This window comes from Macaca fascicularis, chromosome 14, assembly GCF_037993035.2.
Source record: "Macaca fascicularis isolate 582-1 chromosome 14, T2T-MFA8v1.1".
Classification (NCBI taxonomy): Eukaryota; Metazoa; Chordata; class Mammalia; order Primates; family Cercopithecidae; genus Macaca; species Macaca fascicularis.
The window spans coordinates 123771042-123795398 of NC_088388.1; the positions used below are offsets into that span (position 1 = coordinate 123771042).

Below are 24357 nucleotides of genomic sequence, written 5' to 3' on the forward strand. Positions count from 1 at the left end.
TCCCAGAACTTCGGGAGACTGAGGCAGGCAGATCACTTGAGCCCAGGAGTTTGAGACTAGTCTGGGCAACATGGTGAGACTCTGTCTCCACAAAAAAATAAAAAATTAGCTGGGCATGGTGGCATGTGCCTGTAATCCCAGCTACTCAGGAGGTTGAGGTGGGAGGATAGATTGAGCCCAGGAATTTAAGGCTACAATGAACTGTGATTGCACCACTGCACTCCAGCCTGAGTGGCAGAAAGAGACCTGGTCTCAACAAACAAACAAAAACAAATAGATGTTGTCTTTTGATGCACAAAAGTTTTTAATTTTGATGAAGTCTAATTTATATATTTTTCTTTTGTTGCTTATGCTTTTGGTGACATAGCTAAGAATCACTGTCAAATCCAAAGTCATGAAGATTTATCACTTTTATTTTCTTCTAAGAGTATTGTAGCTTTAACTCTTATATTTAGGTTGTTGATCCATTTTGAGTTATTTTTTGTATGGGGTGTGAGGTAGGGGTCCAAATTTATTCTTTTGCATATAGAAATCAGTTTTCTCAGCACCATTTATTGAAGAGATTGTTCTTTCCCCATTGAATGGACTTGCCCACCTTGCCGATGATCAATGTGGCCATAGCTGTTTGGCTTTATCTCTGGACTGTTGACTCAATTCCACCAGTCTAGATATCCGTCCCCATACCAGTATCATGTTGTTTTGATTACTGTAGATTTACAGTAAAATTTAAAGTTGGGAAGTGTGAGATTTCCACATTTGTTCCTCTTTTTCAAGACTATTTTAGCTATTCAAGGCCCCTTGCAGTTCCATTTGAAGTTGAGATTAAATTTTCCACTTTTTTCAAGAGACTGTGGAATTCTGATAGGGATTTCTTTGAATCTGCAGATTGTTTGTTAGATGTATTGACATCAAAGCAATATTAAATCTTTCTATCCATGAACATGGTATGTCTTTTCTTTTCTTTAAATCTAATTTCAGCAATGTTTTATAGTTTCAGTATACAAGTCTTTCATCATCTTGGTTAAATTTATTTCTAGATTTTAAAAAATATGCTATTTTAAATAGAATTGTATTTTTAATTTTCTCTTCAGCTTGTTCACTGCTGGTATATAGAAACACAAACTGTATACTTTGCTGAATGCTTATTAGTTCTAGTAACTTTCTTGTGGATTCTTTTGGATTTTCTATATACAGGGTCATGTCATCTGTGAATAGAAACAGTTTTACTTTTTCCTTTTCAATTTGGATGCCTTTTATTTCTTTTTTCTTTTTTTTTCCCAATTACTCTGGCTAGAACTTCCAGCCAATATTGAACAGCAGGTGAAAGAGGCATCCTGTCTTATTTCTGATATTAGGAGGAAAGCTTTCTTTCTCACCACTGAGTATGATGTTAGCTGTCTACTGCCCTTTTGATGATGGGTCACTCTAGTGGCCTGGACCAGGTGGGAATGGAGGCACCCATCTGATTTATTACCCCACAAATGGGTTTCTCCTGATGGAGAATCATATTTGGAGTCTTGTTCAGAGCAAATACCCACTAATCAGAAAATACCAATTTCATGGGGGCACTAATCACACTGTTAAAATGTCAGCTGAACTGAAGCTCAAACATTTGTTAAGCTCCTACTATGTTGCAGGCACTTTTATTACCTCATTTGATTCTAAAACAGCTCTTGGAGACAAGCTTTTTATTATTACCACCCCCATTTTAGAGGGGAGGAAATGAATGCTAAGAGAGTGAGGTGATTCATACAGCTGGTAAGTGTTCATAGGAAGTTAGGTGTATGTGGCAAGTTTTCTGATTTGTAAATGGACTTGTTTTCTATCCAGTCATTCTCAAGGGGAGAGAGGACTGCACGCCTTTGTGGAGTGAATCAGAACCTCCCTGGGGGTGGGTTGGAGAACTAGGGAAGGCTTTCTTAAAGATACTGCACCTCTCAGCCTGTTCTGATAGATCATGTCTTCTGGAGTCTTTCACTCCCATTAGAAATTCATTGCTGCAAGGATTCACTGTGACTGACAAGAGCTTGCTGCAACTCTCAGAGTGTGCCATGGTAAAAAGCTTGTGAGTCACTGCAAACTATAGCATCTTCTTTCTTTTGTGATGTTGGTGTTAACAGATGAGTCTGAGAGACACGTAGAGTTGATTCTATCAGAAGGTTCCAAGAGGTAACTGTTTCTGAGGATTGGGAACAAATTGTTGGCAGTTCAAGGAGAGCTTCTGGCCCAGCAACTTTTGTCCTATCCCAAACCCCTGTGCTGTTAACTCGCTGGTAATCAACACTCTCAGGGAGATTAGCTTTATCAAGTAACTGCAGCCACAGGTACTTGGATAATTCATAGCCAATGGTTAGTTTCTGCCTCAAATTTCTGGGTCACTGGAGCTGTGTAAGATCCTATTCTGGACAGTGATATGAGACCCAGCTAGTGGCCTGTACATCCCTCCTCATGCACCTTTTTTTTTTTTTTTTTAAGTGTGAGCATGAGCCCAGAACAGAGTCCCCATGAAAGGACGTGGCACCCTGCAGAAAAGTCCTGAGGTTTTCTGAGTCCTGTGCTGGTGCTAATTCCCAGTGTGGACAGGACACAGCAGGAGTTGGTGGCTGATGGTCTGATTGGAAGACACCTAAGCACAAAAGTCCCAATCAACTTAGGGCAAGGGAAGGCTGAGTTTTTGCTCTCTTGATATTTTGGGGTTGACTTTCCTCTTTCTTTTGTTCTCATCTGCTGCACTATGGTCAGAAAGAGGGGTAGAAGGTGAATTAAGTTCCCTGCTTCTTCCATCCAGCTTGGAGCAGGGTTCACTGAGTTTCCTCTACCTGTCTGGCCATTCGGTGCCACGTTTATGTTTTCAGCCCACATTGGAGTCATTGGTTCATGATGAGACTTCCTGGGCTGCAGATGGCCCAGGGGATAGGAACAAGCCCACCAAGAGATACTTCTATTGAAATTCTAAGTACATATATATAAACAAACAAAACCAAGGGGAGAGGGGTAGCCCTGCCCCATTACCTTAACAATCAGTCCTCTTTAGATTAAACTCAGAAGGTCTTTGTTGTCTCAATTCAATTTAACAAATATCTGTGTCATAATTTAGATAAGATGCAGGTCTTCTCTTCAATAAAATAAACATCTGCTTGGCCACTCAACTGGAGCAAACTCCTTCCAGAAACAGATTCCTTTCATCTTTCTTTCTCTGCACTCTGTGTCACTTTCTTCCGCCATCCTCCCACCTGTCCCTGTCAACTCCAAAATTTTTTCTGTCTTCTAGGTTTGAAATCTTGCAATCCCTCTTTCCCCTCCCTCTCCTTCCTTCGCTGGTCTATATAATACCATACATCCCTGCTTTCCCTGGATGGCTCTGGTTTAAATCTATTGTCCTAGTATAACTGTTAATAGCTCTCTTTTCATTCTTTTTTTGAGATGGAGTCTTGCTCTGTCGCCAGACTGGAGTGCAGTGGCACGAACTCAGCTCACTGCAACCTCCGCCTCCTGGGTTCAAGCGATTCTCCTGCCTCAGCCTTCTCAGTAGCTGGGACTACAAGTGCATGCCACCATGCCCAGCTAATATTTTCATTTTTAGTAGAGATGGGTTTTCATCATGTTGGCCAGGATGGTCTTGATCTCTCGACCTGGTGATTGTCCCGCCTTTCTTTCCCAAAGTGCTGGGATTATAGGCATGAGCCACTGCGCCCGGCCTTCTCTTTTCATTCTCAAAAGTGTCAATTTGGGCAATAAATTAAATGGTGAACCAAACTATCACCTATCAGAGGCTGAGGCTGTCCTCCTATCCATGCCCAGCATCTCACTGCTTTCCCAGTGCCACCAGCCTAGCTGAGATGCTGTCACCTCTTGCTGGCTCACTGAGAGTGCCTTTTCTCTGACGTCCATACTTGTGCCGCTTCCGATTCATTCTGCAGATCATGGCCTGATTAATTCTCTCAAAATACGATACTCCGCTGCTCACCCTCTTGGTTCCTTATTGTTTATGGGATACGAATCAAACATCTTAGTCTGGCACTTAAAACCCTTTACAGCCCAGCTTCTGCTTTGGTCTCCCTCTTTCGGTTTCTCAGCATGAAGTCTCATTTCCACTCTAATTGGTTGATACTCTGTCCCCTGACCCTGTTCTGTGATGGCCACCTGTGAACATTTGCTCTCAAAGGTCCACTTACCTGGGCTCTCACTCTGGCTGTTCCCACAGATGCAAATCCATGCCTGCATCCTTCAAACCCAGCAGGGATTCCCATTTTTTAAATACAGTGCTCTGTGACCAGCCCATCCCTCAGCACTCTCTCTTCCTCTGAACTCCTTGGCCTAGAGCAATTATTGTCTGCACAATTCATTTGGCATCTAATCATGTACTGCCTCATGACTTTTCATATATTGTTTCTTGAACTAGGGCTGGAATTATTTGATGTAATTTCACTTTTTGTTCTCATGTGCCTGTCTCCACAGTCAAACTGCAGGTTCCTTGAGGACAGGAGCTGCATCTTTTTCATCTTTTCATTCCTTATGGCACCAAGTGCCTAGTAGGTATAACATAAATACTTTCCAGAAAATCTTAAGAGGTATTCATTTAGGAATCTTGGGACTGGAAAGACCCTTAAATAACATAGCTTAAACTCTTATTTTGTAGATAAACAACAACAAAAACATGAAGAGACAAGAAGTCAAGAGACTTGGCCAAAGAGACCCAGCTAATGCAGATGGCAGAGGCAGGATTCAAGCACAGATGTTGTCATTCTAAGTCCAGGACACTCTCCAGTCACCACAGGCTACTGCCTGTGTGTTGATTTTATTTTGTGAGTGGATTGTATTCATTTTCAAAGGTGCGTAGGAATTTAGAAAGCAGAAGAAACCAAAGCGAGCAAGCCAGGAGTGTGGCACAGCCTCAGCAATGTCCCAGAGGTGCAAACTTGTGTGGCATAACTCTGAGGCCACAGCAATTAGGCCACCATAATTTCACTCTAAGAGAGTGGTGGGGGTGGCGGGTCAGGGAAGACCACAGTCTCATGATTTGGGGATTGAGCAGTAGACGTCGCAGTGCAGTCACCTGCCAGTGCCTCAGGCGAGCATCTCATCACTAGACTCCACTGTTGGGAAGTTGTGGTGTGGCATGTGTTTTGGGTGGGGTGTGCACTGGGGGTGGCCAGCTCAGGAGGGCTGGACGAGGACATAGGAAACGCCTTTTCAGAGGTGGCTGGGACGTACTTGCTTTGGGTTGTGATGAAACCCGGCTGCATTGGCGTTGAAAAACGTCACCGGTAATGCTGTTATATATCCCTTTCAACTTTAATAAGGTGTTGCAAAAACTACAAAAATACATATAACTAAAACCACATTTCACCGGAAGCTTGATCTCGAATCCCTTTCTACTGCTCCAGTGTGGTGCTTCGCACTGTCAATAGAGCTGTTAAAACACAATGGAAAGTGGGTAATTGTGCATTATATGGCTTTTGTTTTCCGTGATGAAATATCGACATCTGAGCAGAGAGAGGGATTATTGTGGCACAGGGCACTGTGAAGAGACGTGAGGGGCAGGCTGGGGACTTGCGGCGGGGGGAGGGCTGAGGGCAGAGGTAGAGGGAGCAGGAATCTGGCTTCTATTCCAGCAGGTCTCTCTGAGTCTCGGTTTTTCTCACCATAAATGTGGGGAAATTCATACATCTCACTGATGTGAAGAGGCTCTGAGCTGATCACCAGGATTGGCAGAAGGCTCCGGGGTCCCGGCAGAGCCGTGCAAAGCCAGGGCAGGGCTGCGCACTCATTCACAGGCACTGGGGCTGAAGAATGTGTCTGAAGGCAGCCTGGGAAGATAAGGGCAAATTAAGTCAGGAAACAGGCACTGCAATTGTTTCCTGGGGAAAGCTGGGCCAGCGTCCATCCTGTGTCCTGCTGGCGGGAATTCATAAATGATGTCCTTTAACCTGACGCTGGGGGAGCCTGGCAGGAGCTGGGTCTGGGGAAGGTGGAGACCCGCAAAAGTGCCTTCTGCTTAGAGCACACTTGTTCTTCCCACAAGTGATAACAACAATTAAATAATAACAGCTGCCCTTTATTGAGTCTGGGATGGCAGGTGCTTACATATGTTTTCTTAATTCGTTCAGCAGCCCTGGAAGGGAGGTGTTCACCCATTTTCTGGATGGGGAACCCAGGCCAGGTGGGAGGACTGTCTGCCTTGTCCCCCAAGTCTCAGCCTCCCTGTTTCAGAGGCCACAGGCAGGAAAGGACATCTGGGTGGCACACAGGAAATCATGGCCAGCCAGGTCGGGGGGCTTGGTTTCACTTGTTTGGGGGAAAGAAATCAAAAGAAGCTGGCAGGGAAACCAGCTGTGAATTCTTCGTGAGCAAGGGACTGTTTGCGCGTGGGGAAGACTGCCCTGAGGTGACGTGAAGGCAGTGCTGGGGTCATCTGGGACAGTCCCTTGCCTCCACGCAGGTGAACCACTTGCTAGGTGGGACCCTCAGGGTCACTTCTGTCAGCTGTGCAGCATTGCGGGCTCTGCCATCGAGTTTGAGGGACGACCTGTCTCTCTAGATAGATTACATTTGGTTTGCTCAGAAGGCATTTATAGCTTTATAAAGCTCTTAAATTGGCTCTTTTCCCCCCTCAAAACATTTCTCCAAGCTTACAAGGCCAGTTTTAGAATAGCAATTACCAGCTCCAATATCCCCCAGCAAACTCATGCTGTGCTGTTGTATATAAACTGCTCGGGACATTTGTAATGCTGCCACACAGCGTATCTGCGCCGCAGAAAGCCCCCCCTCTGCCGAGGAATGCTGCAGAGGCCCTTTCTCGGCTCTAATTTATGGGCCACATAAAACTCTGTGAAGTTGCCCTGCATCTTTCTGAGGCAAAGTTGAGGTTTTTTACTGTTTCAAGCTGCTAATTTTTTCCATTTAAAGCAAGCCTTCTGTCCGTGCCAGTGTGCATGTGTGCATACAAGTTGGCCACTTTAATTTATGTGCCGCTTTCTCTCTGTGTAAGGCTTATAACTTACGAATGTCTGCATGAAATACAGAGTCGCTCTTCCTGTTACAAGAGGCGTGGATGCTTTGTCCTATGTGTGGGATAACCTGCACCCCACCCCGCCTCAAACCCGGGGACAAAGTAGCCTCCGTGCAGAGAGGGGCATTGACCTAGGAACATTGATGGGACTCACCCTGTGAACGAAGGCCCAGTGTCCTCACCAGTAAGAAGAGGGGCTTGATGAGAGGCAGCATGGTGGGGTGCAGGCATAGGAGGTTCAGAGCAGGGGACAAGGATTTAAGGATAGAATGGAGCACATTCCAGAAATGCTGCCTTGGACAAACCATGTAAGCTTTCCAAGCCTCAGTTTCCCCATTTTCCGGATGGGGGTAGGATTATAAATTTCTCACCGTAGTGTTGTGAGTACCAAGTGTGCTAATGACTGCAGAGGCCCTTCCTCAACTAAGGCAATATTGAAGGGCTGGTTGGGAGCTATTCCAAGCTCTGAGCTGCCAGCAGGGCCCCATAGGAGGGGCAATGACCAAGAGCAATGTGATGTCTCTGGGCTTTCCAAAGTCAAATCTAAGCGTCTTTGTGTGAGCCCTTCCTCCCTGGTCTCTGCTGAGCCCTGTGTGGGGAGTGGTTGCGTAGCGCAGGGCAGGAGAGCTCTGCACATGCTTCTCCTTTTCCAGCAGGGCCCTCTGGGCTGGAAAGAGCTCTCATCCCTTGCTAAGAGCAGTTGGCATCCACTTCCCCACCCCAGGCCAGCTCCCACTGCAGCCTTTCTTGAGAGCAATAATCCTCTCCTGGTCTTTGCTGATGCTTCTCATCAGAAGATAACACAGCGAGTCTTTTCAGGGTCTCCTGAGAACCTGGAAGATATTGAGCAGGTGCTGGGGGATTCACAGGCAAGGAGGTTTGTAACTCCTAGTCCCCCACCCCCACCCTGCCTCACAGGAGGGTCCTCACCCTGTGTCCTCACAGCAGGACCCTTACACCTGGGGAACTGGGCCCTCCTGCCCCTGTGTTGGGATCACACTGGCTGACAGAGAGGGGCACTCAGCCTCTCTTGGGGTTTTGGTGAGCCCCTCACTGCAGAGGACCCCAAAGGCCCACTCTTGCTTCAGTGTCCCCGAGGCCTCATTCCTCCTCTTAAACTGCTTGCTGCTGCAGTGCTCCCACTTGGATATTTTGCCATGAATGTAAAATGCCACGAGTTAAAACAGACTCATTCAATACATTTTCAGTGAAGGGAAAGATGCTGCCGTCCATTGAGCACCTACTATATGCCAGGCTGCGGGCAAGGTGCTGTGTATACTCCAGCTAATTTAATCCTCACCACAAACCCTCCAGATAATAACTAACCTGCATGCAGCACTTCCAACATGCCAGGCACGACTTTGAGCTCTTTACGTAGGTCCTACCTTCCTGACGCTCTTAGGAGGTGGGCTCTATTGTTATCCTCTTTTGTATTATAGACGGGAAAACGTCTATAATATATATAGCATGGAATGCTTAAGGAACCCATCCAACATCACACAACCAGTAGCTTGGGAAGATGGGGTTAGCACCCAAGGAGCCTGTTTCCATGTCTGAACTCTTAACCACACCACAAGAAACATGGCTTCTTCAAGGAGGGCATTCATTATTACTGTGTTGTAATTGTACCCCACCTAAACTTACCTTTAGATATAAACACTGATTCTCAGACTAGAAAGAAGCTGAGCCAGAATTTGAACCCAGGCTGGTTTGCTCCAAAGCACCTGATCTTTCCATTATGCCTGTATCCTCTTGCTTACTGGTTCAAGACATGTGTTTTTCCTACCCTCAGTTCATAATAAGCAAGTAGGTAATATTATAAAACTAAAAGTTTTTAGGAACATGAGGATGGCTTGGAGCTGGGAGGCCTGAGAAGCAGGAGGAGGGGTGAAGGCTTTCAGCAGTTGGCAGTGAGTGGGGAGGTGGGCAGGTCCTGGGGATGGTCGAGGGTCCTGGTTAGGGTCAAGGCCAAAAGAGGAGAGGTTTGAGAGCTGTTCTGAAGAACCAAAAGAACAAGGTGATGGAGTAGGTATTGGAAATCTGGTATAGGGGAAAACCTACACCCTGAAGACTCGGTGAGCTGACATACTACTCATGAAAATGAGAGTGAAGTTCTCATGGGCCAAGGGTCTCTTTTTTACAACACTGAGTTTGAGAAGCCAGGAAAACGGCCAGTGGGGGAGTCCCGTCAGCAGATGGCAATGCCTGATAATTTCTCCAACACTGGTTTTGAATGTCAGGGTTCTTAAAGTGTTTGTGCCATGGTCTCCTTGAAGATCTGATGGAATGATGAATTCTCTCCCAAGGAATACGTACACACACACACACACACACACACACACACACACACATACACACACAAATTCATTGACAATGTCCTAGACACAGAAACTCCAGGTTAAGGACGCTGGGTTTACAGCTTCTGGCTGGCCCCCTCCGCCACCATTTAGGTGGCTTCTGGGTCTGCTTGGGAAGCTGGGGAACCAGCATTCTGCATGGCTTGGCTCTGTCTGTAGGCATTGGCCATGGGGATCTGTGCCAAGATCCTTAAAGGGGCGACTTTTGCACACAAATCATGGAGCTGGCAACAGTACAGGTGAGATTTCCTCTCGGACCCTGAGCCTGCTGGAGTGTCAGCATGGCCGTTTTCCCAGAGCTTGTGTATTCCCATGGCAGCTGGGAAGGGTCTCTGAGGTCTGTGCATCTTTTCTCTCAGTCACTGACTCTTGCGTGTGCTGACTGTGTCTGGGGCTGGGCTGGACATTTTGCTGGTTTCTCTAGGGCTCCCTGAGGCCTATAGCTTAGGATAGGGCCTGAAACAGGGCCTGAGCCAGGGAAACCCTCTTCCGTTGAGCCCACTTTCTGTCCCTGTACACCACACCCCAAGTGATCGGAAGCCTTTCCATCATGGAGTCTCCCAATATCCCCACCAAGAATCTCCATGCTGTGTGTTGCTAACCAGGCTTTTATGGGACAAGGGTGGAAGGGCCACTGTTACAGAGAGTGCTGGTATTCAGAGGTGGTGCAGGGGATGAGGAAGATCTGAGAGCCAGTGAAGCCAAACCTGGGTCAAACCCTGCTCCAATTTCACCTGTGACCTTGGGCAAGCTACCTCACCTCTCTGAGCCTGAATATCCTCATCATTAGAACAAAGGCATTGGATTCGATCATGCCCAAGGCCTCATCCTTGTTAATTTTCCATGATTCTAAGTATTGGTAGAGAACCACAGCTTTCCTGTAGTGGCTGCAGGGAATTAAGTATCCCTGATGATTAGCGGAGATAAAAGGGTCCTCTCCCTCCTGAGCAGGGGCCCTGGTGCTTTATACTTTGAGAAGAGGCCTTTGTAGCAGTGCCTGGTATGTGGATATGAAGAAGGCACTTCCCTGGGATCACTGGATTTTACTCTACTGGGTGAGAATAGGGTAGCCATAAGTGATGTGGCTACTTAAATTTAAATGAATTAAAATGCACTCTCATTAGAAAGTCAGCTCCTCGATCTCACTAGCCATATTTCACGGGGTCAGCATCGCTGCAGAGAGTGCTGCTGTTGGAGTCGGCCCCAGCCAGGACCCCTGCTTCTCTGAGGGGACAGAGATCTCGCTTAGTCGGGGCAGGTTGGTGTTTGGAGTAGTTGAGTGATGACTCTCAGGGAGATCTTGGTCCTGTGTAATTCATTGCATCTGAGCCTTAGCCGGGAGGGTCCTATGCTGGGGACCCCATAACAACACAGCTCTGCCTCAGACCCCTTCCCTGCCCCAAAGCAGAGGCAAAAAACAAACAAACAAACAAAAAAAACACAGCTGAGGCTCTGACAGGGCTGCCGTAGTGGTTAGTTGGAGAGTCCCCAAGGGGAAGACACACATCCCCCAGGGTCCTGGGTGCAGCTGCCGGTGCAGAACTGGTAGGACTCCTGGAATGGCGTCCTGGTGATCTCAGGGTAGGTCATCTCGGTATCTGCTCCACTCTGCCCTTCACACAGATGTGCTGCAGCCACCTCTTTGGGCCACAACTGCAGCCAGGGGTTGCAGATTAGAGGCCCTAGGGAAGCTGGTGGTTACTCCCTGCAAACTGCATTAGCAGCATAATCCTTGTCCTTGCAGGACCAATGCGGGGAAGCAGCTGAGCTTTCAGGCAGCCTTCAGGGGCAAGGCCTTGGGTGGAAGAAGCTTGAAAAGGGCTGATGGTCCCTTGTCTGTGTTTCCCAGCACCACAGTCTGGGGTGGGCCTGGTAGCCCATCCTCTTGGGACTTGCTGGGGCTCTCACATCTACTCACCAGAAAAGAGAGTAGCAGAGAGATGATTTGTGTCAGGAGCCCAGCATGGAATCCTCACATGGAGAAAGTCAAATGTTCCACCATCATTTCTATAGCTGATTTCTTTCCCCTGAAGAAGACGATGAATTCTGTGTCTAGATGGGTTGCTCCTATAAGCTTTTCGGATAGAAAGGCCAGAAGGCAAAGGTAGGGGTAGAGGGCCATACGACATTGCACCCCATCAATCAGTTTCAGCCATGGGTCCCCTCTTTACCTGAGGGTAAGAGGGACGGCGCATGGGGACAATTTCTCCCTTTGAAACTTGCTTTCAGGCTCTCCTTCCATATCTTCATTCCCCTCCATGGTAGTGAGGTAATTTGAGTGCCTCACTATATTTTCCTTCAGTACAAGTGAATTTGGAAGACAGGTTTTTCACAGGGTAGTAAAATAATCAGTGCAGGCTCATTCTTATGTACACTTCCTTGAGTTTCTGACCTGTGATAACAGGGGCCTCTCTGAGACCATTGGTGGTCCCAACCCTGTAGATCTGGCCTACAGGCCCCTCAGACATTGATGCCCTCCTTATTGCCACCTGCTCCTCCTCTGATTTTTTCTTTTGCAGATTCTACTCCCTCACCTGTCTCCTCATCCCCCTCTTCCTCCTCCTCCTCCTCCTTCTTCTTCTTTTTTTATTTATTTAGTTTTTTTGGAGACGGAGTCTCACTCTTGTTGCCTAGGCTGGAGTGCAGTGGCATGATCTCGGCTCACTGCAACCTCCACCTCCCGGGTTTAAGCGATTCTCCTGTCTCAGCCTCCTGAGTAGCTGGGATTACAGGCATCCGCCACTACGCCTGGCTAATTTTTGCATTTTTAGTAGACACAGGGTTTCGTCATGTTGGCCAGGCTGGTCTCAAACTCCTGGCCTCAAGTGATCCGGCCTCCTCAGCCTCCCAAAGTGCTGGGATTCTGGCGTGAGCCCCCATGCCCAGCCTTCTTCCCTTTTTTCCTCCTCTTTGGTAGTTGATCTCACCTGTTGCCCCAGCCCAGCCCCAGGTGGCATGTGATTGTGCTTGTGCTCAGCTGACCAGCCCCAGCCCCTCTGAGAGCTCTCCAGGCTCCTAGACTGCTCTGAGGAGGTCAAAGAGCTTCAGTGAGGGGGGAGAACGGCTGCTCCCACCATTGCCCAGGTAGCCCCTTCTCATGGCAAAACATTCCTCGGTTCTCACCTTCACTCAGGTCCAGGTGCCCCTGCCAGCCCTGTACCCGCATTCAGTGCTAATTAAATATATTATCCATGTGAGAAAAACCAACTCAGGAAGTTAAATCAGTTATTGCAAAAGAAAACAGTGTGGCATATTTTACTGTCCCAGATCAGCAATGTGGGCTCCTGAGCTGCTCAAGATTTCCTGGGTTGGCCGGGCGCTGTGGCTCACACCTGTAATCCCAGTACTTTGGGAGGCCAGGGCTGGTGGATCACTTGAGGTCAGGAGTTTGAGACCAGCCTGGCCAACATGGTAAAACCCCATCTCTACTAAAAATACAAAAAATTTAGCCGGATGTGGTGGTGGGCGCCTGTAATCCCAGCTACTCAGGAGGCTGAGACAGGAGAAATCGCTTGAACCCAGGAGGTGGAGGTTGCAGTGAGCCAAGATTGTGCCACTTCACTCCAGCCTGGGTGACAGAGCAAGACTCTGTCTCAAAATAAATAAATAAATAAATAAATAATAAAAGACTCACTGGGTCTCTCCTTGCTATGCGTATGAACTGGGCAAGATAGAAGCAACATCCACTCATTGAATGAATCCTGGTCTTGGAGCCAAACCACCTCAGTTCATCACGCATGGCTGAGAAGCTTGGGCAGGTATCTCCTCTCCTCTGTGATTCCACTTTCCCATCTATAGACAGTGACACCAGTGGGCTCTTAGGGCTGTCTGGGCTGAGAGCACCTTGTCTTACTTCAATGTACAACGTCAGAGCCTGGCCGCTGGGCTTTTCCCCAGATGGTAACCGGGGCAGGGACCAGAGGGTCCCACTGACAAAGCATTTTGTTCTCTATTGTCACAGCCATTAGTCCCATGTAGAAATAAGGCCAAGGGATGAGGAGAGAGTCACTCCCAAGGGTCGGAGGCAGGGGAGGGAGTAGAAAGGACCAGGCCAGCTTGATTTCCTCCCCCTGCACCTTAACTTGTGCCTCCCCAACCTACCCAATCTCACTGAACAGCAGCAGAATTCACCAAGTTTCTGTAGTCAGAAACCTGGGCCCTGGCTTTGACTTTGACCCTTCCCTCATTTCCTCACAGCCCAGTGGTAGGTTCTGTGAATTCAACCTGTGATGTAAGGTGTGAATCTTGGCCTGACCATGGCTCTCCGTGCCCCGTGCCGCCCCCTGAGCCCAAATCTCTGCCACCGCTTGCCAGGCTCATTGCAGTGCCTCCCGCTGGTTCCCAGCCTCCCCCTGGCCCTCCGTCTCTTCTCTACACTGAAGCCACAGCCATCACCCATGCCCGTGTTTCTCCTGTACCGAGGCCACCACAGTCTGCAGTCACATATTTATTTATGTGATGTGGAGTTTAATGTCTGACTTGCCCATGAGACATGCTGCAGGAGATCAAGGGCAGGGTCTGGGTTGGTTGTCACTGCATCCCCAGTGCCCTTGATGAGGAACGGTTGAGCAACTGAGTGAATGACCCAGGCTGGGCTCTTGTTTCCTCGCTGTCTCTAGCCTCACTTCCAAAGGGACGCCCCCTCTAGACCACGTGATCTTCATGTGCAGGGGGTCTCTGCCTTTTGTATACTGCACATTGAGGGACTTGGTAAAGCTTTGGTGAATGAATCGTGAGGCTGTGAAGTAGAAGACTTGACCGGGATCCCTAAATGCAGACCACTGTCCTCAGATTCAGCCTGGGGCCACCTGTGCCATCATTGCTCATTTTAGCTCCTTCTCACTTATCTCCCAGGGCCTTGGTTTCCATGAACCCTTTCTGACCTGAGAGCTTAGGCTGGGGCTGAACCCAGACTGCTGCTTGGTTATGGCCATTCTACTCACAGGAGGAAGCGGGGTCTTCCTTTCTGCTTTCTAGCGGGGTTTGGGAGCTAGAGGAGACATGCAGGGGCTCTGTGTGAAGCCCCCTCACTGCTGATGCCTAGAGCCTTTGGCCGGATGAGCTCTTCAGAACCTCTGTGTCTTCTGGAACTATGTCCTTCCCAGATATTGCTTTCTTCCTTGGCAGAAAAAAAAAAAGCAGCCTCCCTCCAAAGTTCTGGGGTCTCACAGACGACATGGAAAATGTCCACAAGGAATGGCCACAGAAGAGCAGGCCAAGTCCTGCAGAGAGAGTCAAGGCCGGCTGGAGAAGGTGCCTGGCACTGGTGATTTGCTGCCTGTGTCCCTCTCGGAGCTAGAGTTTCCACCTGTGAAAGGGAGATTGTGCCACCTGTGTGGCTGCCAAGCTAAGGAGTATCTGACAGATTCACGGGAAGCAGGAAGCGTGCCAGCTGGAAAATGGTGATTTTTCATCCGACACCATCAGGAAAGCCCCAGACTTCACCCCCTCCCTCTCTCCTGTTATTAATGGCCATGTGGACCAAATTCCTCAGCCTCACTTCCTTCAAGGTTTTCTTCCAGAGCCTTATCTCAGGCACTCCTGGCTCCTTTTAGTTTCTTTCCTGCTGGGTAGGCATTTCCCCCAAGAGCCCAGCGAGTTTAGCATCAGGCCAGGTTGGGGAAGAATGTGGGCTCAGCTGGGAGGCTGGGGGTCGCGAGCCGCCTTGTGGCTGCTCCATGGGGTCTGGCGGAGCCGCAGCCTCTGGCTGTGACATACAGCCCCCTTCATGAAGCCAGACAGAATTAAGCCTTTTGTTTCCTGTTTGCTAGGCCGGCTTAAAGAAAACACAGAGGGTCGGTGCGGCTAGGGCTCCCAACAAGACGGCCTTTGTATTCATTTAATTAATCAGTTAGCTGAGGGGAAGGAGAGGGGGAAAGTTCATGTTATAAATACATGTTTTTCTTTGGCTTCCCCTCCTGCAAAAGACACGGCCTGAATGGCATCCCCAAGAGAGCCCCCATCTCGCTGTAGACATGCTGGGGGCCGGGGCCAGCCAGGCTGCAGCTGAGACCCTCCTTGCCCCTTTGCTTGCCCTGCCCCCTGCAACCCTCACCAAGGGGCCTTATCCCTGAAGGCTGTGGGTCCTGGGGGAGTATTAATGCTGATGGGGTGGGTAAGGAGTGGTGGCCACTCCTACAGCCCATTCTTCCTCTTTACCTCTCCCCTCAGACCCCACACCCTCCAGGGATGAGGTGGCTGCACTGCCACATGGTGAGGTGTCTGTCCCCAAAGAGGCCTGGGCAGTTGGCAGGTGCACCGTGGAGAAGTCCAGGTACAGAGGGAGGACGGCTGAAGCTGGCACCAAGGTGTCCAGACTGACAGAATGCTGAGCACTGGCAGGGGACACCGAGGGACATCCGGCATCCTCTATCCCACCTTCCGTAGTGCAGGGGGAGGAGCTGTGGAATGTGCTCCTAGGGCTCAGGGGAGGCTGCGAGTGGGGGGGTGAGTGCTCTGGGACAGATAATTTCATCACCCCTTCAGGCTCCACAGAGCATTTTTAAAGCTTTGTTTGATGATATTATTTAAACAATTATTTTTTTCCTTTTAGAGATGGGCAAATTTACTCACTATTCTCCCGCCTTTCCTCTCTACCCCCAGCTGCCAGGTATTTTTAGAGTTTAAAAAACCTTTCATTATGAGGTAAAATATTTGCAGTCCCTGAATGTATGGCCGTCGGAATAGAATTTCACCGTGGTAAATTTTTCCTTATGTGCTCTTCATTTTAATTCTTATTGGAATCTCTGGTATCTGGGGACCATGGTGCTAGGCCTTCCGACTATGCAGCTCAGAAATTCCCCAAATCTAACCAAGAGATACAGAGTTCAGGCTGGGACCTCACCTCCGGCCTCTAAATATTTATTTATACGAGATAGGCTAGAGTGCAGTCCAGTGATCACGGCTCACTGCAGCCTCAACCAGCTGGGTCCAAGCAGTCCTCCCACCTCAGACTCCCAAGTAGCTGAGACCACAAGTGCACTCATTTAAAAATTTTTGGTAGAGACAAGGTCTCACTATGTTGGCCAGGCTGGTCTTGAACTCCTGGGCTCAAGCGATCTTCCTGCCTCAGCTTCCCAAGTACGGGGATTACAGGCGTGAGCCACCACGCCTGCCTTTCAATATTTGTTCAACTTGCCTTGTCTGGACATCAGGACAGTTACAAGTGGCCCCGCTTCCTTCCTGTAGCTCTCCCTTCCTTGGCCCTTCAGGGAAGTCAGCAGAGCCAGGCAATGGGCAGAGCGGTACAGTGTTCTTTGGGGACAGGACTGCAAGGCCTCAGTTTTCTCTCTCCCTCCTTGGAGGACATTCTTCCCCTCTCAGCCACAGAAAGAGGTCCACAGTTTCAAACCACAAACCCAAATGCCCTCTCTCTAGCGGCTTTTGGGAGCAGAGTCGAGCCAGGCTGAGCCCTGGCTAGGGTGGTATTCCACTAGCAAAACAGCAAAATGCCTGGAGTCATGCGTGCCTTGGGTCAGCAAACTGTTCAATTTACCTCACTGCATGGTGCCTGGAGAGTGTGTCCGTGTGTGCCCACGTCCCCTGAAGCAATGGGTAAAACTCAGGACTCCAGAATCTCTGTGTCATCTCTGGGGGACTCTTGTATTAGCTCATTCTTCCCAAGCTTCATTTTCCCAAACCATGCTTCACTTTCGCCATCTGAGTAGAGAGAAGTACAGCCCTCTGTGTTCCTCTGCTCAGAGGGTGGGGCCTGGTGCCCTTTGTTTGGGGCTCCTGGAACTGCCTTCCCCAGAGACATATGGAGAGGGGGAAGGCAGGGAGACAGGTTCGACCTAGAGAACAAATTTCCTTCTCAGAGTTGTTTGAATCCCAGAGACACCAGAGCTGGAAGGAATCCCAGTGAATCCCAGCTGAACGGGGTGAGAAGCAAAGGCGTGCTCCTTTCCTGAAAGAGGAAGTGTAGTTCATGGCTTGGTGGCAAGTCGGGTAGCAGGGCCTTGGTTTTGGAGTTAAGTCTCCGGATAGAAGGGGTGATTAAAGCTGTGTTTCTCCAGTGAAACGCCGTCTCTACTAAAAATACAAAAAATTAGCTGGGCGTGGTGGCGGGCACCTGGAGTCCCAGCTACTTGGGAGGCTGAGGCAGGAGAATGGCGTGAACCCGGGAGGCGGAGCTTGTGGTGAGCCAAGATCGCGCCACTGCACTCCAGCCTGGGCGACAGAGCGAGACTCTGTCTCAAAAAAGAAAAAAAAAAAAAGCTGTTTCTCAAACGTTAAGGTACAATACAAAGGAGCCACCTGGGCACCGTGTTAAGATGCAGATTCTGAATCAGCACGTCTGAGTGGGGCTGAGATTCTGTGTTGAACAGGCTCCTGGTGACATGGATGCTGCTGGTCTCTGGCCACACTGTGAGTGGCACATGGCTAGTGGATTTAGCAGTGCTGTGCTTGCTCAGTAAAAAGTCATCAATGTCCTGTGGCTCAAGCTCCCAGTTTAATCCCATTGTCATAGGTTGAACGATGCATCCCAGCTGCCTGGGACTCTTCTGGTTTTATCCATGTGAGTTCTGGGGAAGTTGATGGCTTTAATTCCAGACCTCTCTTCCAAGCCTACCTGCCTTAAAGGAGCTCGCTTATCTTGTAATGGGTCCTTCCCCTGTCACATCACTCCCATTTCAATTGTGAATGGCCACATTCCCGGTCAGAGACACATTCCCAGTCAGAGACATTCTAAGGTTTGCCTTCTATTGTCCTTCTCCCTCTGCTGACTCCTTTTCTCCCGCTATGACCCTCTCTCCCACTCCTCCAGGCCCAGCTGAATCTACCCCTTCCTTACCCTGCTCTGAGCTCCTGGGGTATACCTGTGCTTGGTGCTTAGCAGAGACTGGTGTGATTGGCTCTCAGAGAACACTGTACACATCTTACAAAACTAGACTGTACACTCCCAGAGGACGAGCGCCATGTCTGATCTTCCTTCGTATCCCGGTGGTACCTTCCACACAGCGGTTCTTGACCCTTGGAAGGTAGGGACTCTTGCTGTTGCTACTCTAGTCCCAGAACTCAGCATCTTGCTGAGCACAGGGCTTGTGTCCCTTACACGTTCATTACATGTTACTCCTAGAAAGGAGTGAGTTAGAAGATGCTCCATACGTATTTTAATCATGGATCCTTTTTGAGGTCTGAGTTCTTGGCATTTATTTTGTATCCATTCTGTGTCTATTCTGCTGATATGCCTGGTACATAGTGGGGCTGGACATTCTTTTTAATGAAAGTGTGTTGTTGGGTGTGGAGTCCCTTCCAGGGAGGACGGTGGGGAGCAGGGGAGAGCTGGTGAAGGCCAAGTCTGAACCCAGGCCCAGATGGGGTCTTTCCCCACAGCCATGTTCTTCACGCAGCACATTCCTCAGTGTCTAGCAGGCCAGGCAGGCCACTTCTTGATCAGGGAGGACATTTTGGCATTTATGCATACTTTGTGACCTCTGCTTCCGAATTCATAATTGTAACTATGTTTTATTACATCAAGTAAAAATTCATTTCAAAGCCATCAGGTGACTCTCTCACTAGGGGTGGAGCTAGGATAAGCAGAGACTGGGTTACAACCCTTTCAGCCCAAATATTCTGTCTCTCTAAGTAGCCCCTGTTTTAAAATGTGTTTCCCTGCTTCTCTCTTATGCCACGCTCTGCCCCAGACATACACGGCGGCCTCATCTCAACTTCCCCAGAGTATGTTAAATTAAATCACTGTACATTTATTGGGGACTTAAGATCTACAAGATACTTAAAAAGATGAAAATACACGTGTAACGTAACCCCTAACTTCCATCTTCAAGGACTTTACCCTCTAAATGGAAAGGCAATTTATGAAAAGAAAAGTAACAATAAAAAGTTAAATAATGAAGATTACAATGCAAGAGACGTCACATGATGAAACAGGATTAATTAATCACTGAATGAGTGGCGCAGATTCTATGTGCTGAGGGAATTCCAGGAAGAAAGAGAAGGCTGTGCACTGGGGTGATCTGGGGTGATCTGAAATGACCGGGGCCTTGGTTGGGGTGGGATGGAGCTCAGCTCAGTGCATGTTTATGGGACACTCACTGTGTTCCAGGCACTGTGTCATACTCTGCAGGTGCAGAGACAAAGGAGACACAGTCCCCACCCTCGAGGAGCCTACTCTCTAGTCGGGGCGTGGGGAGAACCGAGAAGGAAACTTTAAGGGCAAGGAGTGTGGGCACCCTGGAGAGGGATAGTCGGCTCAGGCTGATGCTGTTCGGAAGGTTGGCAGGAACCAGTCCTGGTGCCGTCTAACCTGACTTGAGCAGAGAGTAGTTAGGTCAAAATGTAGAGGAGGGGGTATTAAATGAGAGATTACTTTGCACAAACGCGTGGAGGCATGAACCAGCATGGTGTGTGTGCAAAAAGTAAGCAGATCAGGATTCTGGTTCAAGGAGTGGCAAGAGATGAGCGGGAAAGCAGCCAGGGCCAGGTCACAGAGACCCTCGAATGCCTTGCTAAGGAGTGTAGAGTTCTTATCTAGCCAGTGGGGTCCCCTGAAGAGGCCGCATGAAATAGTGGCTGAGAAGCAGCCAGGTGCCCTGCTTTGCCACTTGTGAGCTGGTGATCTTGAGCGAAAAACGTCATCTCTTGGTACCTCAATTTCCTAATCTGTTAAGAGGGCGAAATCATAGTACTTACCTCATTGAGGTGTGATGACTGAGTGAGCTAATCAGCATAACAAGTTAACAGCCATCTTGGAGCAAAGACAGCACTCAGTAAACTGCAGCCAGCATTAGCATGAAGGGATTTCAGCTGCGAGTGACTTAGGTCGTGTTTTAGAAGGATCACGTTGGCAGTACAAGATGGCTGGATGAACGTGGGCAAGACCAGGAAGCCAGTGAGAGACCGATTGCAGTACTGCAGGCGAGTGAGTCTGAGGGCCTGGGCGGAGGGGTGGTGCTGTGAGAGAGGGAGGGTCTGGGTTCCAGAACTAGTTAGAAGGAAAAATCTTCAGGTACGGGGGTGGGGGACTGATCTGTATGTGGAAGAGTAAGAGAAAGGAAGGACTCCAGGGAGACTTCCAAGTTTTGACCTCATTCTAGGTGGGTGGTGGTTTCAATAACTGTCACAGGAAACATAAGAGAAAAATAGGTCTTCCGGAAGATAGAGTCTTGTCTCTCTCTCTTTCCCTTCCTCCCTTCCATCCTCCCTCCTCCCTTCCTTTCCTTCCTTCTTCATTTTTCCTTTTTCTGTCTTCTTTTCATACTGAATTCCAACATCTATGGAACGTGTAGCTGGAGACGTCTAGCAGGAAATTGAATACACACATTCAAGAATATGGCTGGAGATAGAAATGTGAGCGCCACTAGCCCATGACAGGTGAATAAGCTCTCCCAGAGAGCACGTGCAGAGCGGGAGGAGCAGCGGGCAAAAGCAGAATCCAGAGGAACACGGTGTTTAAAACATGATGCGAGAGAAACCCCAAGAGACACAGAGAGGGTAGGAGAGTTAGGAGGAGAGTCAGGAAAGGGTGGCATTGCTGAACCAAAGGAGTAGAAAGCTTGATGATGAGAATGAGAGTCAGCTGAAACAAGGACCGAATTATCCAGTAAGGGAAAGAGTAAGAGAGTATCCCTCCGTTTGTCGGCATGAAAGCTACTGGCACCTGGGGAGAGAGGTTTTAGTGGCAAGTCAGGGTGGAAGAGATTGGAGAGGGGTATGGGTGGTTGGGAGGTGAGGAAGAGGTGGGAATAAGCATGTCAGGGGCATGGCTGGCTGTGGACCTGGCTGTGCCAAATGACTCTTGAATGGAGGAGGAGGCCTCTGGTTGTCAGCCATCAGTCAGCAAAGCCTACATGTGGTCCTTGGATTGAAACCTGCTAGGGAGACTTAATTTAGTCATCCATTTTTTAAATTCAACAAATATTGATTGCATAACTACTATGGATTTTAAAATGCACTGAATGGAATTCTGTAATGAATGTGTCTAATAGAGGAGATAGGACAAATATAAGTAGCTGTAATGCAAAGATGAAAGGTATCTTAGGCAACATGCTATGAGTTTGGATGAGGAAACATTACTTCTCCCTGGGGTGACCAGGGAATGATTCATGGATGAGAATTGCTTTTGAGCTGGGCTTGAAGGAGGAGTAGAGTTCTAATAGGCATCAGTGGAAAACAGGCATTCCAGCAGACAGAAGGGATATGCAAAGGCCCTGAGGCAGGTAAATTTGGAGTGTAGTCATGGGACCTGAAATACACTAATTTACTGAGAGTGTGGCCACAGCACAGAGGTAGAGTGTAAGTTGAGCCCGGAAAGTTAGATTGGGGCCATGTCTTGGGAGGTTTTCCACGCCAGGTGTAGGAATTTGCTGTTTATTGTAGAGCCCACAAGGAGCCATTGCAAGTTTTTGATGTAAGAAGTAACAAGAAAAGACTTTGCACTAGAAAAATCTTGCTGACACTAATGTGTAAGGCAGATCACAGCAGAGAGGAGTGAGTGAAGAGACAAATGTGATGGTCTGAGAGTGAGAAGTAATGAAGGATTTAGCAAGCATGTTGGTAATGGGACAGGAGAAAGTGAATATGAGAGACACATGTGCAAACTGGGCCAGTTAGAGCTTAAAATGTGCCTGTGTGGGAATGTGTGGGGTCTCGGTTGTTTGCAGATTAAGGTGAGAGGTAGAAGAGAGTTTGAATGGTCGTGAGGGATAAATAAGAATTCCCAGATTTGTACAGCTTGGGTGGTTGGAAGAAAAGGGTACCATTAACAGAAATAGTAAAGAATCAAAGATGAGCAGGTTCAGGGAGCGAGAGGGGACGTGTGCTGCTTTCTGTGGACGTGTTGAGTGAAGGAGGCCTGTGACTGAGAAATGGTCACTTCTCGGGTGGATGGAAGTACTTGGCCACCTCAATGGCAGCTGCACTGGAGTTGTGGGGCCAGTATCCGGGTTTCAGGAGAGAACGGGAAGTGGGGAAGTGGCAGCTGTGAGCACTAATCGCTCTTTCACAAGTTTGGTGGTGAAAGGGAAGAGAGAGATGGGAGGGATGTAATTCCAGAGGGCTAAGAAAATAACTAAAAAATTACATAATTCTTTACATCCATATTATGAATTGCAAAGCACTTCAAGTCTCTTGTCTTACCTAGTCTTCACAACATTTAAGGGAGTCAAGGTAGGGAGGCTTTAAATCCACTTTACAGATGAGGAAGCTGAGTCTCTGAAATGGGCAGGGCCAAGGTGTCACAGGTGAGATCCTGCGTTCTGGGCCAGGGTTCTTTCCACTTCAGTATAATGCCTGTGGGTCTGGGTACACTTTGTATGTTTGTAAATCAAGGCAGGTAGCCCAAGTAGGAGATTGAAAGTACACATACACATGTGCGCGCACACACACACCTGCACACACACACACCTGCACACACACACACCTGCACACACACACACCTGCACACACACACTCATAACTGACAGGCATCACTATGGGATGGAGGGTCAGAGACCAGGTGGGGTCAGCCTGGGAAGAAGGAGGGTTCTGCTTTTGGGGTAGTAGGAAAGAAGAGGGAGGTTAAAGAGAGCATGCTGAGGAAGAAGGAAAGAAAATTAGGAAAACAGAAGACACAGAACCAATGGCTACAGAAAACACGAATGAAAAAGTTGAAGAACATTCATAAAGCAACAGGGTAACACAGTGATAGATGGGGCAGGCTGGAGGGGGAGGAGGAGGATGACAAGCGAGGGCTGCAAGATGTAGATCAGAGCCATCTTTGTTGTGGATAAATAAATAAAGAGGCAAAAGGGCCCCTCTCCCAAGGCCCTGAAAATAGAAACCTCAAAAGCAGGAGGGAGTCGTGCAACCCTCATACCCACCCTGGTGTCGTTCTTCACGCCCACCCTCGGGTCCACTTGGTCTTTGCTGCAGTTCTGGGCTGGTATTGCTCTTATTTTATCCCTGGCCCCAGAAGAAAGACCAGATCAGCACCTGCTCGAGGTCAGAGGTGGCCCGGGATGCGCGCTGACCATCACTGGAGGTGAAGCAAGGCAGCGGCGGTGTGGGGGACTGAGCCCTGCACAGGTCGTGTCTCTGGCAGCAGGAGAAGGAAGCAATGCAGTAAGGGTTCTGCCAGCCTCTGGCTGGAGAATAGAAGGACAGCTTCTTGTGCAGAAAGAGGATCCCGCAGAGGTGACCTTTCCCTCTGAATCCTTTGATCTGGGAGTCCTGGAGAGTCCATCCCATGGGCCAGTGGTTCTTAGGAACTCATTGGCAGTCCTGAATTTTGCTCTTTGTGTTGGAGGGAGTCTGGCTAAAACCAAAGCCTCACTGACTGGAATTCCAGGAATCTGCCCCTTCTCTGTTTGGGGATGTCATCTCACCCTTTAGGGAAGGAGCCCATGCTTTTCTTGCTCTGAGGCCAAAGCCTGCATTCAGGGCACAGGAAGGCAATGATGCCTTGAAGGTTCCTGCTCTTCCCTCTGCCGTGGGCACAAATGTGGATGCAGGTGCAGTGTTGGATGATGTTTGACGGGGTGCAGCACAGCGAGGCCCTCCCTTCACTGCCTGTGGGGAGATGTGAAGAATGTGCTCCCTCTGAGAAAACCCCGTGGTCTTTGGTTCAGAGTTTTCAGGGTCTCTGGCTATGGCTGCGTTCACTCAGGGAGGTCAAGGGTTTCTGTTCGCCTGGGACTCAGGGGTTTCCTGGAACATAGGAATTTAGTGCTAAAACCCAGAAAGTTTCAGACACACCAAGACGAGTTGGTCACCCTCACTGTCCCACCTCCTACTTCTGGGAAAGTGCAGAGTTCAGGATCTTCAAATTCCACTGGGCAGAGTCTGAATTTTCTTCTGGAGTGATGTGTCCTTTACAGGGGTAAAAGGATAAACTGCACTGGGGTGTCATATTGTGTAGAAGTGGTTTCAGGATCTGGGTTGAAACCTTCTTTCTGTCACTTTCTACACGTGCAAGTTTGGGTGAGTTACTTTATATTTCTGGGCCTCAGTGTCCTTATCTATAAAATGTGAATAATAATGTTAATCTTG

General features: G+C 48.7%; 1 protein-coding gene across 21 annotated transcripts in view; it reads left to right on the forward strand.

Moving 5' to 3' along the window:
• PKNOX2 (PBX/knotted 1 homeobox 2) overlaps positions 1 to 24357 on the forward strand; it is a 330969-nt gene that overhangs the window by 83457 nt on the left and 223155 nt on the right. For 2 of the 21 annotated variants that reach the window (XM_065529192.1, XM_065529195.1), the window contains exon 1: positions 20162 to 20251. The exons of the other annotated variants lie outside the window; for them this stretch is intronic. The gene's annotated coding sequence lies outside the window, so the exon portion shown is untranslated. Of the gene's footprint in view, positions 1 to 20161; positions 20252 to 24357 lie in introns of those variants that run through there. 21 annotated transcript variants of the gene reach the window in all.